The sequence below is a fragment of the Euleptes europaea genome, chromosome 3 (assembly GCF_029931775.1).
Source record: "Euleptes europaea isolate rEulEur1 chromosome 3, rEulEur1.hap1, whole genome shotgun sequence".
In the NCBI taxonomy this organism is placed as follows: domain Eukaryota; kingdom Metazoa; phylum Chordata; class Lepidosauria; order Squamata; family Sphaerodactylidae; genus Euleptes; species Euleptes europaea.
The window spans coordinates 18675727-18693396 of NC_079314.1; the positions used below are offsets into that span (position 1 = coordinate 18675727).

At 44.5% G+C, this 17670-nt stretch overlaps 1 non-coding gene across 1 annotated transcript; it reads right to left on the bottom strand.

Moving 5' to 3' along the window:
• Positions 1 to 13881: 13881 nt before the first annotated feature.
• On the bottom strand, positions 13882 to 13950 carry TRNAV-AAC (transfer RNA valine (anticodon AAC)). The gene has a single exon. It is a non-coding gene; the product is annotated as a tRNA-Val (tRNA).
• Between the last annotated feature and the right edge of the window lie 3720 nt (positions 13951 to 17670).

A 17670-nucleotide genomic window follows, 5' to 3' on the forward strand; every position in this document is an offset into this window, starting at 1 on the left:
TGCATACCTATTCTCTCCAGGATAGGAGGAGCATGCCCATTATATTAGGTGCCAGGGAACACAGGCAGGACAGTGCTGCTGCAGTCGTCTTATTTGGGGACTTCCTAGTGTAATGTCCTGATTACTTATAGCAGTCAATCAAGTAATTCAAGACAGAGGTTAACAATTAAGCAGGTCTTTTATTGATCAATAAGAGAGCAGAGCGCACGTGGAAGAAACTCTTTTTTAAAAGTCAGAGCTCTTCCCAGAACAAAGGGAGACAACATGTTTTATAGGTCATTGACAGACAGCACTAATGATAATTACGTAGAAGACTTTAGCCACTGATTACATGGAACGTATAAACAGATATTTACATATCCTATAGGAATCTTCGGAAGGCGTTGACGATAGCTAATGATGAAGAAAAAAGAGTTAACATTCCATCATGACATTTCTTGCTCTTAAATCAAAGCTTTAGCCCCAATTAGGAAGCCTGCTTGTACCATGCGAGAATGATCTCACATTCAGCTGACTGCAAACAGGTCACTCTGACCCAATTTCCTTACAGTAGGAAATGTCTGTTGACCAAAGAATACAGGTTACCCATAATGGAAAGTGATTCTAGACTTGTGTATGACAATATATATATGTGTGTGTCTTACGCTATCTGAATATACATATGTGTGTAGAATATATGTGTCTGATGCTTAGGCTCTTATATCTGAGCATGGCATCTTATATTAACTTGTGAATGTGCATACATATGTGAGAGAATATATGTTTTTCCCATAAATGAATATGGCATTTCACTAGAGGCACCTGGCTGGCCATTGTGTGAGCAGACTGCTGGATTTGATGGGTCTTGGTCTGATCCAGCAGGGCTTTTCTTATGTTCTTATGGATATATTTATGTCTGTAATGTTGGAGCAGCACATAGTAGCCATGTATTTAGATCAAGAATGTATCATTTTAGATCAAGGGATTATCATATTATTGTAGTAATAATAACATGGGTTTTCTGGGATTATATCAGATTTTGCTGGTCTCTGACTGTAAATAAATTGAATTGAAAATTGAATATAATATACTTACATGACTTGTCTAGAATGATAACTTTATGCTCTAGTTTATTTATGACTTTGGAGGGGGCTAACATTTGATGATAATATAAGGGTTGCCAGCCTCCAGGTGGGATCTGGTGATCTCCAAGAATTACAACTGATCTCCACATTACAGAGATCAGTTCCCCTGGAGAAAATGGCTGCTTTGGAGGGTGGACTCTACAGCATTATACCTTGCTGAGGTCCCCCCTCTCCCCAAACCCCGCCCTCCCCAAGCTCCACTCTCAAACCTCCAACAATTTTTCAACACAGATTTGGTAACCTTCGATAATATTGTGTACTGGAGGGGCAGTAGTGGATTAAAAAGTTAGGACCCAAGGAACTTGACGATTTATTAGAAGAAAGACAACTGGCGGCAATAAATACTAAGAATGGACCACCTTCCATCCAAATCCAAGGCTGAATGCACTTAAAATGCTTTCCAGTCCTTCTGCCACTCTTGGAGTACACGTGTGAGGAACGGAAAGGCCGGTTCTGAATGTGCTTGTATCGGATTTCTGAACTGATGGCCGTGCAGGAAGTCTAATTTACAACTGTGTTTCTGCCTCCCTGCCTTTTATGATGTACGTGCAACTCCCTGTTCTCTGTTGGTGCAACTCCCTGTTCTCTCTCTCCAATGGTCAAATCAATTAAATAGATAAAAGTTCTACTTACTTGTTTCTGGGAATTGCTCAACGGGGACGTTGCTCCTAGCAAGCCAATGTGCGCCTTAACTCGGGCCATTTGATGCTTCATATACTAGGTGAAGTTCTGAAGTAGGACTGGAGAGACTGAGGGTACCTGGGCCCAAATTCCCAATCAGGCATGAAAGGTGATCGCAGTAGTAGCAGTAGTAGTAGTAGTAGTAGTAGTAGTAGTAGTAGTAGTAGTAGTAGTAGTAGAAGAAGAAGAAGAAGAAGAGTTGGTTTTTATAACCCGCTTTTTCTCTAACTTTAAGGCGTGGGTGTCAGACATAAATCCCAGGGGCTGGATCCGACCCCTTGAGGGCTCTTATCTGTCCTGCAAGCTAGCCAAGGCAGCCACCACCCCCAGTCCCGAGGTGTCAGTGATAAAAGATTGTTATATAAAAGAAAATACTGTAGCCCACTTGGATAACCCCTCTCCCTTTTTTTGTCAGCTGGTCTTTCAGCTCCGTCAAGGAGGAGGAGGAGGTTTTTATATGCCAACTTTCTCTACCGCTTAAGGAAGAATCAAACCGGCTTACGATCGCCTTCTCTTCCCCTTCCCACTGCAGACACTCTGTGAGGTAGGTGGGCCTGAGAGAGCTCTAAGAGAGAACTGTGACTAGCCCAAGGTCACCCAGCTGGATTCATATGTAGGAGTTGGGAAACCAGCCCGGTTCACCAGATTAGGGTCCGCCACTCATGTGGAGGAGTGGGGAATCAAACCCGGTTCTCCAGATCAGAATCCACTGCTCCAAACCACCGCTCTTAACCACACCACCACACTGGCTCTTGATGTTAAAGAGTAGAGTGCCAGCTAACTCAAAAGCTTGCCCACTCGTTTATGTTATTTTGGCTGGTCTTAATAAAAGGTATCCCACAGTTTTATTTTGGACCACCGCAGCTATCTGGAACCTCTATTTTGGAACTACCTTATAATGGCTTCCTTACGTTCTCTCCCACTCAAGGAAGAACTAGAATTGTCCTGTGGATTCCAATAAGACCTGGATGGGATTACTCCAAAGTAAACCACGTGCAGATTGCAATTGTTCATTAGTATACTTCCCTGCAACCAAGTTTGCGTTCCCTCCCACTCAGGGAAAAGAAGAACTAGAATTGTCCTGTGGGTTCCAATAAAACCCGAACGGGACTACTCCAAAGTAAACCACTTGCAGATTGCCATAGTTCATTATTATACTTCCCTGAAGACATCAACCGAGTCAGCTTTCCACTTTAATACGATCCTGACCCCCATTATACAGAAACGACTCTTCATGGCTCCCGGGATCGGCTCATTTCAATATCCGTGTCTCAATATTTTTGTTCCTGATTAAAAGTGATAGTTTGGGTATCCTTTGTTCTCTCGCTTCTTTGCCTTACAGCCTGTATTGCAATTAAACACATGAGCGGAATTTTAACCAAAACCCACAAACTCCTGGAAAACAATACACTTTGATTTTATTGACAAAACGGTGACGTCTGTCAACTGTGGTTATGGCCTTAATGATGTGTTTTGACAAGCTGGGTACCAAAATTCAAAGCATTTGTGGTATTGAGATTCCTGAGAAGTGAGTGCTTTGATAGTACAAAATATAAACAGCTGCAGCACACCAGGCCCTGTAAGCACAGTGTCCTCATGGCATAGGGTTGCCAACCTCCAGGTACTAGCTGGAGATCTCCTGCTACTACAAATGATCTCCAGCCAATAGAGATCAGTTCACCTGGAGAAAATGGCTGCTTTGGCTATTGGACTCTATGGCGTTGAAGTCCCTTCCCAAACCCCGCCCTCCTCAGACCCCACCCCAAAACCTCCCGCCGGTGGCAAAGAGGGCCCTGGCAACCCTATCGTGGCGTATCATCTTCACAGTACTAAGAAACAGAAAAGACTTCTCTATAACGTAGGGTTGCCAGGTCCCTCTTCACAACCCGTGGGAGGTTTTTGGGGCAGAGCCTGAGGAGGGCGGGGTTTAGAGAGGGAAGGGACTCCAATGCCATAGAGTCCAATTGCCAAAGCAGCCATTTTTCTCCAGGGGAACTGATCTCTATCCGCTGGAGATCAGTTGTAATAGCAGGAGATCTCCAGCTACTACCTGGAGGTTGGCAACCCTACTATAATGGGAAACAAAAGCAATGAAACCCCAGTTGCTTCCACATGGGGACACGTACAGAAATCAGGAAGACCCTGGATTAAGTGGGAACGTCCACATGACGTCATGCTCGTTCCAAGCATGATTTGTGGCACTTCTGGGGTTTTTCCCCCTTTAATCTGGAGAAAAAGGAAACCGGTGTTTCAAAACTGGTTTAAAGGGAGAACCGAAAGATCGCTGCCATGTCCAGAGGGACACTTCCTTTGTGGCCACTATGGGTGGCTCCACTTTCAAAATGGCGCCAGACAGTTCACGGCCACACGTCACTCCTCCCCCTTTTTAGCCCTTTAAGGGGATTCCCTCCCCAGTTTTCCTTGCTGGGCCACACAGTAGCCTTACAGCATGGCTCTATGGGGAAAGAAGAGTGTTTCTGGGCAACAGGGGGGTCCCAGCAAAATTGCTATCATGTGGGGGGCAAAACTGTGGTAGTGGAGCAAATAGTGGTATGAGAATGGGGGTGTGTGGAGAGCATTCTCACCTGTTCCCACACTGCTTGCTGGTATGGCGAGGGGGGGCACATTTTCATGCCCACATCTGGAATCAGCCTCCAAAGGGATAAAATCCATTAAGGTGGTTTCTTTAATGAGATAAACAAATTCTATTGATGTAACTTTTGTTTGTAGTTGCGCTAGGCAGAATAGTGCCCAGTGGAGAATTCTGCATACCTTGAAAGAATGCGCATTCTTACACCCCAGAGATGGGTTTAATTCACCATGCTGTATTTTAACGTTTACTGTTTTGTGTTTTATCTGGTCTTTCTTTTGACTTTGCTCAAGATCTTTGGCCAGAGGAGGGTAATCATAAAAGGAAAGGCAACTTACACCCAAAGATGTTTACTCAAAACAAGGATCTCTTACACGTTTCGTAGTAGAAAAAAGTAGGAGTCCAGTAGCACCTTAAAGACTAACAAAATTTCTGGCAGGGTATGAGCTTTCCTGAGCCACAGCTCGCTTCTTCAGATACAGCTAGAATGTGATTCCATCTATGCTTAAGCAGAGACGAGTCAATTAGTCACACAATGGCAATGTAAATGTAAAAAGCAAGTAAATGACATTAGCAGGCGTGATTGGATGAGGTGTGATATGCAGAGGGGTAGTAGGCGTGAAGAAATCAGCAATGGTAGAGACAGGAATTCCAGATCTCTATTAAGTCCCGGAGAATGCATAGTCTTGAGGTTCACTACCAGGCATTACGGCATAGTAAGGGTGACACTTGGACACACTTCAGATAAACCCACTTTAAAATGGCTCGTACATGTTTTTAAAAAGTTGGGTTTATCTTGTGGTGCAATACACTACTTTTCGTAGTGTGATGCTCATCCATATAACAAAGGTCACTAAAACACATCATGCTGTATAGTTAAGCTCTGTTTTCCAAACAGCACCACACCACTGCTGTAACGCCTGGTAATTCTGTGTATGCATAAAGTGCCGACAAGTCGCAAATGACTCATGGCGACCCAGGCAAAGGACTTTCCAGGCAAGTGAGAAGCCGAGGTGGTTTGCCATCGCCTTCCTCTGCAGAGCCTTCCTTGGTGGTCTCCCATCCAAGTACTGACCCCGCTTAGCTTCTGAGATCTGACGAGATCGGGCTGTACCATGCCGCCTTCCCTCTCCCGATAATTCCAGTTGCCAAAAAAATCTAGATACTATTTTCCATCTGTCTAAATGTGACACAGCGAATTTACTTCACGAAGGGTGACGCTTGGCCACACGTCAGATAGATCCACTTTAAAATGGCCCGTACAGATGTTTTTTTTAAAAAAAGTTTTGTTCATCTTGTGGTGCAATACATTTATGATTTGCGTGTGTAGGGAAAAACAAGCCTTTAATTTTTTTTTCAAATGATGTAAGTTATGTCAAAAGTCCAGGCCTTTCTCGAGGTTCACACTCTTCTTGTGGTGAAAATTGACCCAGATATTATGGGAGTTACATGGCGCAGAAGTCCCTGTTTCAATTTTGTATCGCGAATCTTCGTTTAAACCTTTTTGAGCCTTATGTAGAGCAATATGTAAGCTTCTGGGTGGCACTGGGCAGAATTCTGAAGGATGGGGAGTTTTTTTATACTTTGAAAGAACGCGTATTCTTGCGCCCAAAGAGGTCTGGTCCGAAACAAGAGCACCTTCCCAGTTTTAGAGACGTGCCGCACTCATGAATCTGAGGCAGTAAAGCTCTCATCTGATAAAACAAATCACACAACAGTAACATACTTGAGATAACACAAACCGCTAGATGACATTGCTAACATAAAGAAGTGTAATCAATTATATTAATAGCATATTGTGATTGAAACTTAATTGAGATATAAGAATAATTAAGATCAGATCATATCACGATGGGATAGAATACTTTATTAAGAGGCGGACGGAGGTGACAGGGAAGTCAATAAATTTTCCTTTATTTTTTATTTTTACTTAGCACTTAAATAACTATAACAACATTACTTATGATTCAGTTTTTTATATTACTTTTATTGTTGTTTGTTAACATGGAAAATTTATATTATAAAAACCAATAAAATTTTCAAAAAAAAAAAAGAGATAACACAAACCGCTTTGGCTTGGTTCCGACGTCATGGCAAATACGAGTTTGGTCGCTACTTCAAGGAGGCTGGGAGATTCGTACATCCTTTCTTCTCTCCTCTCATTCAGTCCATTCAGTGGAAGGGGAATGGTGGCCATGGGGTGGGGGGACTGAGGCAAGAAAAGTGTGAGTTAAACTACCATGTGGATTCTCTGCTGCTCCTGCAAATGCCTCTACGTTTAAAACAGGAAGGAGAGCTAGACGGAGAAGCATCACTCTGAGGAAACAGCCTAGGGAACGTCAGCTGTCTCACCGGCAGCGGTTTGGTGAGGTACATTTGAAACAATGATGAGCCAACGTGGCATAGGGGTTAGAGCAGGGGTGTCAAACATAAGGCCCAGGGGAGCTCTTATCTGGCCCTCGAACCAGCCCCTTGAGAGCTCTTATCTGGCCCCCGAACCAGCCAAGGCAGCCACCACCTCCATTCTCGATCTGGGCTGGCGTGGCATGGCCCGGCCCCACCAAGTGAGATTTATGTCATATCTGGCCCTTGTAACAATTGAGTCCGACACCCCTAGGTTAGAGTGTCAGACTAGGATCTGGGAGACCCAGGTTGAAACCAACCAACCCCCCATGGAAGCTCACTGGGTGACCATGAGCTAGTCACTCTCTCTCTCAAGCAAACTCACCTCACAGGGTTGTTGTAGGGATAAATGGGAGGAGGGGGAAATGATGCCATAAGTCACTTTGGGTCTCCACTGGGGAGAAAAGCAGGCTGCACATAAATAATTTGGTTTGGGACCAGCCATGACAGCATAAGGAGTTCCGTGGCGCAGAGTGGTAAGCTGCAGTACTGCAGTCCAAGCTCTGCTCATGACCTGAGTTCAATCCCGACGGAAGTCGGTTGCAGGTAGCCGACTCAATGTGGACTCAGCCTTCCATCCTCCCGAGGTCGGTAAAATGAGTACCCAGCTTGCTGGGGGTAAAGGGAAGATGACTGGGGAAGGTACTGGCAAACCCCCCCGTAAACAAAGTCTGCCTAGTAAACGTTGGGATGTGACATCACCCCATGGGTCAGGAATGACCCAATGCTTGCACAGGGGACCTTTACCTTTTATGGCAGCATAACTTAAAACAATAAGTTTCAGAAATGTGTCTTGAGGCTGCTAGGGACCCTCCGCTGGCAAACTTTGATGTGAGAATCAGAGCGTTCATATGAGACAGACGTTCTTGATTTGGTCTGTGAAATGTTGGAAGCTAAGTGATCAAGGGCACCGGCAGAAATAATGTGTGTGTGGGGGGGTCTCTTAATTGTAACTGCAGCTTACCTGATCGCTTGCTGCCTTTATGCCAGTAAATTTAGGACTACGGGAGCGGGCAAGAAGGCATTCATCGCCACCCTGTGGACTCCCATGTATGTGATATAAAAGAGGTCAGAATACCCAAAGCAATTCCTTGCAAATGGGATCTCAACAAGGCAGGTAAGAGAGGCCCGTTTTTGTAAAGACGCAGGAGCAGCCAAAAAAACAGCAGGAAACGCAAGGCACAGCTGTCTTTTCTTACTCTCCCCCCATGAATAAGAAGTGCTATTCAACAGTACCTTTATCTTTCAATTGCTATTTATATGTAAATCAATTCCAAAGTAATTTGCTTTATTGCCCATTATGGGAGCCACAGAAGAAGGGGGAAATTAAACTGGGTAGTTCTGCAAATGCTGGAAATTCCAGGTGGCTGGCTCTAGCTGGTAGGATTATGAAGGGGTTGAGCTACAGTGTTTTATAGGAGCCAGCAACCTGTTCTTCACCGCAAAGACAGATATCAAGAGTTTGAGGACTGCAGCTGACATTCCCCCCCCCCCCCATTTTAGTCGCAGGCAATTAAAACCATTTGGAGTGTGATTTTTCACAATTGTGTTGGATGCCAAGTCACAGAGTTGTCATTTATTCCCCCTCCTCCCCAGCCTTAAATGGCAGCCCAAACATTCAACAGGTTCATTTTTCCTTAGCGTGGCGATGCAGTTTGTATATTTCTTACAGATCCCTATGAGAATTAACATGGGGGGGGGGGGAAACTCCACTGTTCCTGTTCCTCAGGGAAGGCCCTTATTTTCTGGGTCTGGGTTGGCCCTGATAAATTGATGTCCCTGTTTTCACCTAGCTGCAGTACTGCAGTCAAAAGCTCTGCTCACAACCTGAGTTCAATCCCGAAGTCGGTTTCAGGTAGCTGGCTCAAGGTTGACTCAGCCGTCTATCCTTCCGAGGTCAGTAAAATGAGTACCCAGCTTTCTGGGGGTAAACTGTAGATGACTGGGGAAGGCACTGGCAAACCACCCCATAAACACAGTCTGCCTAGTAAACGTCAGGATGTGAGTCACTCCATGGGTCAGTAATGACCCGGTGCTTGCACAGGGAGGGGACTCCCTTTACCTTCTAGGGGTGCAATGCTAACATTTTAATAGTGGGATTTGTGAGAGTTGTTGGGATCAGCTCCCTCCCCGGGGCTGAAAGGAAGGGTATAAATGTTTTAGCACTAAACAAAGCTCATCTTATCACCAAAGTGCATTTATGTAAAAGGTGCACGTGGATGGAAGCAAAGGTGCCCTTTCGCAAGCTGGCAAGACTTATTTCAAACTATAATAGCTTGCAAAACAATTTATGGGGTGCGGGAGCTGCCAGACAAATATAAAGAAGGATCTATGCTGAATAGAACCAAGGTAATACAAACATCAGCATAAATGGCTAGATAGATACAAACACACTGGAAAACATCCAGGCAACGGCTAGTAATAATAATGATTTTACTAGTAACTCATAACATATGCTCAGACACACATGAAAACACCTTGTGAAGTAACAACTGCAGGTCAATGGGGTATTCCAAGTAAACCATATGTACTAATATTCTATGTTACACATAGTAAGATACATTCCGATGGCAATATTAACTAGTAGGACAATCAAACATTGGTAATGTAGACGTCAGAGTCCATATAGTAGAGAAACCAGTTCAAAAGAAGACAGCCACGTCATTCAAGAGGTAGGTGTAATTCCAGCTTTAACACAGAGAAAAGGAACGAGATGCCTAGATCATTCCACCGTTTCGTGTAAGAATTTCACCAGCCTTTTCTTTAAACAATGTTGCTGAAAATACCAGCATATTTTTAAAGAGAAAACACCGTCACTTTTACAGCCATGCTAGCTAATATAGGAAGGTACCCAAAAGGCAAGGAATCAACACGAAATCATGGGCTAATATTGATACAAGTGATTTTGGGAATAATACATAATAAATTTAATACAATCAAATATTATGTATTATTCACAAAAACACTTGTATCAATATTAGCCCATGATATCATGTTGATTCTTTACCTTTTGGGTACCTTATTCTAGTTTTATAGGGTAAAGGTTGCCTTCAAGGCAAGAGACTAACAGAGGAGGTTTGCCATTGCCTTCCTCTGCATAACGACCCTGGTATTCCTCGGTGGTCTCCCATCCAAATATTAACCAAGGCTGACCCTGCTTAGCTTCTGACATTTGTCAAGATCATACTAGCCTGGGCCAGTCCAGGGTAATGCTTTAAATAAATAAATAAATAAAAAGTAGGACCAGTGGTCTGTTTCTCTGTGTAAGGCAGTTTTATGTAGGGAAGGGACCAGTCAATCCCTGGCACCTCCAGTTAAAGGATCTCAGTGAGCAGATTTTGGGAAAGACCCTGGAGAACCTTCCCCAGTCAGAGGAGACACTACTGATTTGATGGGCCAACAGACTGACTCTATCAAGGCAGCTTCATGGATTGTCAGAAGCCATCGAATAATCTGAGGCCATTTCGCTGCCCTCTGGTCTGGTGACTCATGTTCGTCTTGCTGCAGAAGTGCAAATCACGTCGACTAGTGGTGCTGGGTCAAGCGTACTCATCTTACCTAATATTAACAGCAGATGGAGTCAAGCCTTGACAGAGATTCCATGGTTTCCACTCCCTCTCCCAACGCCAGCTGATTTTGACTCATCTCGGAAACCATCCAGAAGTCTCCTAGATGTCACCATCTTGAATTCAAGAGCAAACTGATATTGCCGAGAACAGTGGGCGCAAAGATTCTTGAGCTGATGGAGATGGTTGTTGTCTACCTGCCGCAGACCCAGCCTATCATTTCTTAATGGGGACCCCTATCAAGATACTGGAGTTTAAGACAGAATGTCATGGCGATAGGAGCTTGATAGACAATGATCATCTACAACAGGTCCCCTGCGGTAGTTTTGGCCTACTCCTCGCTTAGTTCAGCAAGTGGCCTTTAACTTCTAAGTATTTTCAGAAGCGTGTGAGATTTTTCTTATGTGCTCTCGAAAGGTGGATGCATTTTGGGAGAAGGGAGCCGTGAGTGAAAGAAAGGACAAGTCAGTGCGGAGGAAGTGTGATGGGAGTGTGGAACGAGGCGGAGAGAATGACAAAAAACCATACCGTGCCAAGTTGTCACTCAACACAATCCCCCCTGAAGCCATCAGGACCCCTGGGTACGAGGCGAGAAATCCTGCTGGGCTCCCTGACAACTTTTTGCTGCCTTGAGCAAAAAGGAGAGAGGGGTTTTTTTACCACTTGCCATCCAACTGCAGAATCAGCCTCAGTTGCCATGTGGGGAGCAGTAAGCGTGGTTTTGAATCTCTCTGTGTGTCGCTGTGATTGACGAGAGCAGCACTTCTTGTGCATAGATCCTTTAATAAATGTTCTGGAAAGAAATGTACCCACTGAGTCATCACTTCTGCCTATGGCAGGAACTCCTCCTCCCTTATCAGTCAAGCCCCTTACTGTGTCTTTCCTTAGAGACCATAGCTTTGGGGAAAATATTATTGCCAAATAATCTAACTTGGAACACCCTGGCCTCCACAGAATGAGCAACTAAAATATCTATACCCAGATCCAGCAAAACCAGGGGGAATTTCATGCTTGTCTCTATGGGCTGAAGGACTGCAATGGTCACTTGGGTTTAGGGTTGCCAGGTCCCTCTTCACCACCGATGCAAGATTTTGGGGACGGAGCCTGAGGAGGGCGGGGGTTGGGGAGGGGAGGGACTTCAATGCCATAGAGTCCAATTGCTAAAGTGGCCATTTTCTCCAGGTGAACTGATCTCTATCGTCTGGAGATCAGTTGTAATAGCAGGAGATTTCCTGTCACCACCTGGAGGAATGTGGCCCTTCTCAGATACCTCCTACACTATGTGCTCTTGGTCCATCCAACTTCTTCAAACATCTGCAATAAAGACTGTTTGAGCACCAAATTAACCATAGTTACTGTTCAGCATCAAGGAAATTACCAACATATGGTCTATTCATCATCACAACACCCATATGATTCAGATCACTGTTCTTTTCATCTCATACTGTTACCCTGAGCAGGCAGTCTCTGCTTAAGTTACCATAAGAACATAAGAAAGTTATCATAAGAACATAAGTTACCATAAGAACATAAGAAAGGCCATGCTCGATCAGACCAAGGTGCATCAAGCCAAACAGTCCATTCACCCTGTGGCCAACCAGGTGCCTCTAGGAAGCCCACAAACAAGACGACTGCAGCAGCACCGTCCTGCCCTGTGTTCCACAGCACCTAATATACTATTCTTGAAGTCCATGAGAGCAGCACTGAGGAGGAAAACGACCAGCATTTCCTAGAGCAAAGGAGAAAAGCCCACATGCAAGTGGGGGCAGGTGCATGTATCTAGGACACACACACACTGTAAGGGGCCAAAGGATCCGTTTTTATACCCTGAAATGGGCCCTGGGGCAGTATGAGGGGTTCTGGTAGGAAAGCCAAAAAACAAAGAATTGATTGCTTTTCCGGGGTTCTGACAAAAGGGTAGGGGAGGTTTGGTGGGTCATCAGGTCCCAAGAGAATGCTTGGGCTATTCCCTTGACTGCTGAGTGATCGGAGGGATGGGTGCAGATAGGGTGAGTAATGATCTGCTCGGAGCGCTTGATTAAATCACCTTAGGGTGACACAAAGGGGTTTCACTAGCCCCATTGTTAAGATAGGCACACCTTTTAGGCCAGGGGAAAAGGTCAGCTGCCAACCTCCTTCCTGCCCAGGCTTGAACACAACAAAGGTGGTTCCTAAGAACTCTGTGGGGAATCCATTTTGTGGGAGCAGTGCCCTGCAATGGAGTCAGTTTTAGAGACCCCCAGCCTCCATGAAGCCCTTTAATGGGGGAGGAGGGGTCCGACTACTCACAATACCTGGGAAATGGAGTGAAAAACTTGCTTGGATGGTTTGGTCATGGCCTGATCAGGGATGTAAACCTGCAAATTCTCTTCAGCATGCTGAGTCATTAACTATTGATTGGTTCCTCGGTCCTTTAAAACTCCAGGTTCTGCTGAGCAATTCCAAGCTTGTTGCTTCTGCTTTGCTTCACCTCTGGGACCACGGAGGTGTCTACGGACAGATATGGAGGGAATCATTCACCAGTCCCTGTGGAGAGGAGAATTTAATCATCGCACTGAATCTCTGGCTTTTGGAGTGGGAGTGGATAGAAGATACAGTTTTCTCCAAGCAGGCCAATAAACCCATATATTTGTGTGCATCCTGCAGTAAAAGATCACTTCAGCCTCTTCCACACGCTCACCCAATGGTGTGGAATCTACTTCCTTGTAGTATGCTGTGTGGTGCTGGGGTATGGGTATGAATTCTCCATTCAGATGGGCAGGTTGATCACATGAGTCTTTCCCATCCAGTCAGTCCTCAACCAGAAGGGAAGATGGAGTTGCTGGGCCCCATGGATTCACCTATCTGGTTAGAATATGCACACGCATCCCCACACCAGGAATGCAAGATCATTTCCCAGGATTATGGCTCCCATGCAGCCGGGCTAGCTAGGCAAGGGATCTCTTTTGTATTTTGTGTTCTCCCACAGAGAGAAGCTCTTTAGCTTTTAAGAATGCCCACACAAAGCCAGATAATAATACCTTAATGCTTATACTGATGTACTCATTACAGTCCATCTTCGCTCTCTTTGCAGCATCAGTTTCAAATGAGCCAGCAGAACGTTTTATTTTTTAAAAACTCTATTCATCTTTTACAAGTGTCCAAAACAACAAGCTCTTCAATGTGCAGAGATAGCAGAGTGCTTTGTGGTGCGGAAGTCTGCCAGTTTGAATGAAGGAATGCAGGGGCCAGGAGACAGAGGGATAGAAAGATGCTGCTTCGCCTCCCCTTCTTCCTTCTTCCCACCCACAGTTGGTAAATATGAAATGTTCAGGTGGATAGTTGGGTTGGTCTACAGTAGGAGAGCAAGATTCCAGTCCAGTAGCACTTTGAACACACAGGAACACATGAAGCTTCCTTATGCTGAACCAGACCCTTGGTCCATCAAAATCAGTATTGTCTACTCAGTCCGGCAGTGGCTCTCCGGGGTCTCAGGCAGGGGGTCTTTCACATCACCTACTTGCCTAGTTGCTTTAACAGGAGATGCCGGGGATTGAACCTGGGGCCTTCTGCATGTTAAGCAGATGCTCTACCACTGAGCCACAGCCCTTCCCCTTAAAGATCAACAGAATTTGCAAGATATAAGCTTTGGAGACTCATAGTTCTCAGTGGTATCTTTGACTCTCAAAAATGTATACCCTGGATATCTTGTTGGTCTTTAAGGTGCTACTGGACTCAAATCTTGCTTATGAAACTTTCAGTTTCTCATACATAGACAAGAAATTTTCAAAGTTGATTTCTGCCCTCCTAGTCCATCTTATGCTCTTAACTCCCCCCCCCCCATGAAAATATTCGTTGTGGCCCTGTGAAAATGCTGCTTTTATTCTAGTCTAAATGTGCTCTTTAGAAATCAAATCCATCTTTATGTTGCTTTTAATGTTCATGTTATTATACTGCTTTTAATGGATAGGATTTTATGTGGCTTCCACGCAGCTCTGATTAAATTAGGATCTTCTACTGGAGAGTTTTTTTTTCTGAATTTGTATATTAATTCTTCCCCGCCCCCCACCCCCCATGCACTTGCTGGAAGCTTGCTGGTTGTAAATGTTTTAAATGAACACATTGCCGGGGCTCGATCCAAGTGTGGCTGCTTGCAGCTATGCATTAGAGGATTCATTCCCACAGGATTCACAAAGAAGTATATTACAAGGATGAAAAGTTTGAATATGCCAGCATTCCCAGCCAGCTGTCTCTCACTTTCAGTGCACCATACAAGCTACTGAGACTCACAATAAATTGCTTTGCGTGGAAATGAGAAACTGAACGGGGATGTGGAAAGTGCACACCGACTTGGCAAAGGCAGGAGAGATGGTGGGAAGAGAGCCTTAATAGACCCTGGGGTATCTCAGACTGTGTCTGCTGTTCTCATAGCAAAATACTTATTAATCTGCTTCTTAATATGTTATGCCCAACATCAGAACACCCTTGCTCCTCTCTGTTTACAAAAGCCCTTTCCATTTTCCTCCTTCAATCCCCACTTTAAAAAATCTGTTTAAAAAGGAATAACAGGAAATAAAGATCACACCGTATGAAACTGAAAATAAACATTCATAGGGTTGGAATGCAACCAGCTTGTCCTCTAGTGGAAAAGGGAAGAGTGGGATCCCCTTTGACAGGCAAAAAGGCTATGCTGGGGATCATGGGATTTGCATGGACAAAAGTCATGAGGCCATAATAGGGAGTGAAAAAGCAGGTTGGCAACCCTATACAAACAGTATTTGTCTGATATCAATTCCTATACAGATAAATTTGTTGAGTGATGGGCATTCTTGATTGTTATGGAAAAATAAGTATAAAGATGGGATCAGGTAGGGTTGCCAACCTCCAGGTATTAGCTGGAGATCTCCTGCTATTACAACTGATTTCCAGCGGATAAAGATCAGTTCCCCTGGAGATAGGGTTGCCAACCTCCAGGTATTCTGAGAAAAATATGCACAAGAACTACTAGGATAGTAGTGGAAATATAGAACTAGGCTCAAACCAATTAATTTAAATAATACACAAGCAAACTATGCAAACATATATTGTGAACAATGTGTAACATCTACAGACAAGTGAAAACAGCAGTGATAGTATGTACAAGCAAATCCAAGATGGAAAGTCTTTTTCAAGGTAAGTAAGAGTCTTATCTCTAGAGATAAGACTCTTACTTACCTTGAAAAAGACTTTGGTTTGAGCCTAGTACTATATTTCCACTACTAACCTCCAGGTATTAGCAGATCTCCTGCTATTACAAATTATCGCCAGCCGATAGAGATCAGTTCACCTGGAGAAAATGGCCACTTTGGCCTTTGGACAATATGGCATTGAAGTTTTATTGTGAACTATTATGTTTATTGTGTTTATGTACACAAGGGATTAGAAGTGGGACTGAAGAAGAATTCGAAACGGCCGTATCCCCTTCTGCGTGCCTTGGTGGTACCTTTCTTGGACCTCCCCTTCTACTTTCTGGATGGTACCTGTTTGGGACCAAGATGGAACTTGAATTTTGAAATTTGAAGATACACATATAGGACTCTTGCATCGTATATATTAGGATTAGGATAGCAGAGTCTTTCATATTTACATTGTGATGCGTCACACTGCATTTTTGTTACTGTAGCACTTAATATACAATTTTGCACTTTGTTGTTCCTAGTCGCTCCTGTGCTGACTACCTGGAGGTTGGCAACCCTACCTCCTCTGGCTCCACCCCCCAAAATCTCCAGGTATTGCCCAACCTGGAGCTGGCAACCCTATCGGTTGCCCAGCCTACTGTGAACCGTTGACAAATGCTTGTACGTAAATGAAATGTTACATGGTATTAGGCTGGGTGCTATTGCCTTTGACAAATATTTCTAGCAAATGCCGAAGGAGCCTTTTGTTTTGCTTCAGCTGCCACCACGATAGCTGGGACGGGGGGTGTCACGGCTGTGACATCTGGCGCCACTCTTGCTGTGGCAGGTAATAGTGTGTGTGTGGGGGGGAAACTGTCTCTCGTTTTCCCCCAGGACTTCACTGCCTTTCATGAGGCCTTTTCAATCCATGTTAGAACGGGTGATTGAAATGGTAAGAGACGCCGGTTGCTCAAATCAGTGCACCCAGAAACACTTTTATGGACGTTATATACACAGGGAAGAACTTTAAACTCATCTGCCCTTTCCAATTTTCTAAGGACATCTTGGGGGAAGAGGTAATGTGGTTTTTTGTTGTTGTTGTTGTTGTACCCCCCCCAAAAAAAAGCATTTCAGTATATGAGTTTTTAAAAATTAAATTATGTCCTCTCATCTTCCAGGCAGTATCACACTCATAGAAGAATAGGGTTGCCAGCTCCAGGTTGGGAAATACCTGGAGATTTTGGGCGGGGTTGAACCTGAGGAGGGCAGGGTCCAATTGCCAAAGCCACAGAGTTCAATTGCCAAAGCAGCCATTTTCTCCAGGTGAACTGATCTCTGTCGGCTGGAGATCAGTTGTAATAGCTAGGGTTGCCAACCTCCAGGTACTAGCTGGAGATCTCCTGCTGTTACAACTGATCTCCAGCCGATAGAGATCAGTTCACCTGGAGAAAATGGCCGCTTTGGCCATTGGACTCTATGGCATTGAAGTCCCTCCCTCCCCAAATCCCACCCTCCTCAGGCTCCACCCCAAAAACCTTCCGCCGGTGGTGCAGAGAGATCTGGCAACCCTAGTAATAGCGTAAGATCTCCAGCTACTACCTGGAGGCTGGCAACCCTGTAGAAGAAAATATATTAAAGATGGCTCCAGGCACATGACTTCATAAAGTAATTGTTCTGGGATTATACCCATCGTATCCAGGATGGCTCTGCTGTAGCGTAACCACCCAAGAAAACTTCTACACATGCCTGCCATCATGTTGGAAGCACTTTCCTCTGCCTCTCTTCTTCCTGTATAAGTACCATTTAAAAAAAAAAAAACACTTGGTGAAAATCCACAAGCATGCACCTGGTTACCTGAAGTTTGGTGCTTTACCTTGATGTATGATAAGGCCACTTCTGCTTGGGACGAAGTTGTCTGAGAATGAGGAACTGCACAAAATATAATTTCCTTGGACACAATGTTTGTACTGGTCAACAGATTATAACTTCTGAGTTTTTTTCCCCTGCAGGTTTGGCACGTTTTAAAAGATATTTATTTTAACATAATCTGTTAAGAACTATTGGTGGAAGAGCCTAGGGTTGCCATCTTCCGGGTGGGCCCCAGAGTTCTTCCAGAATTACGGCTGCTGGAGAAAATGGCATTTTCTCCCCTGGAGAAAATGGCATCTCTG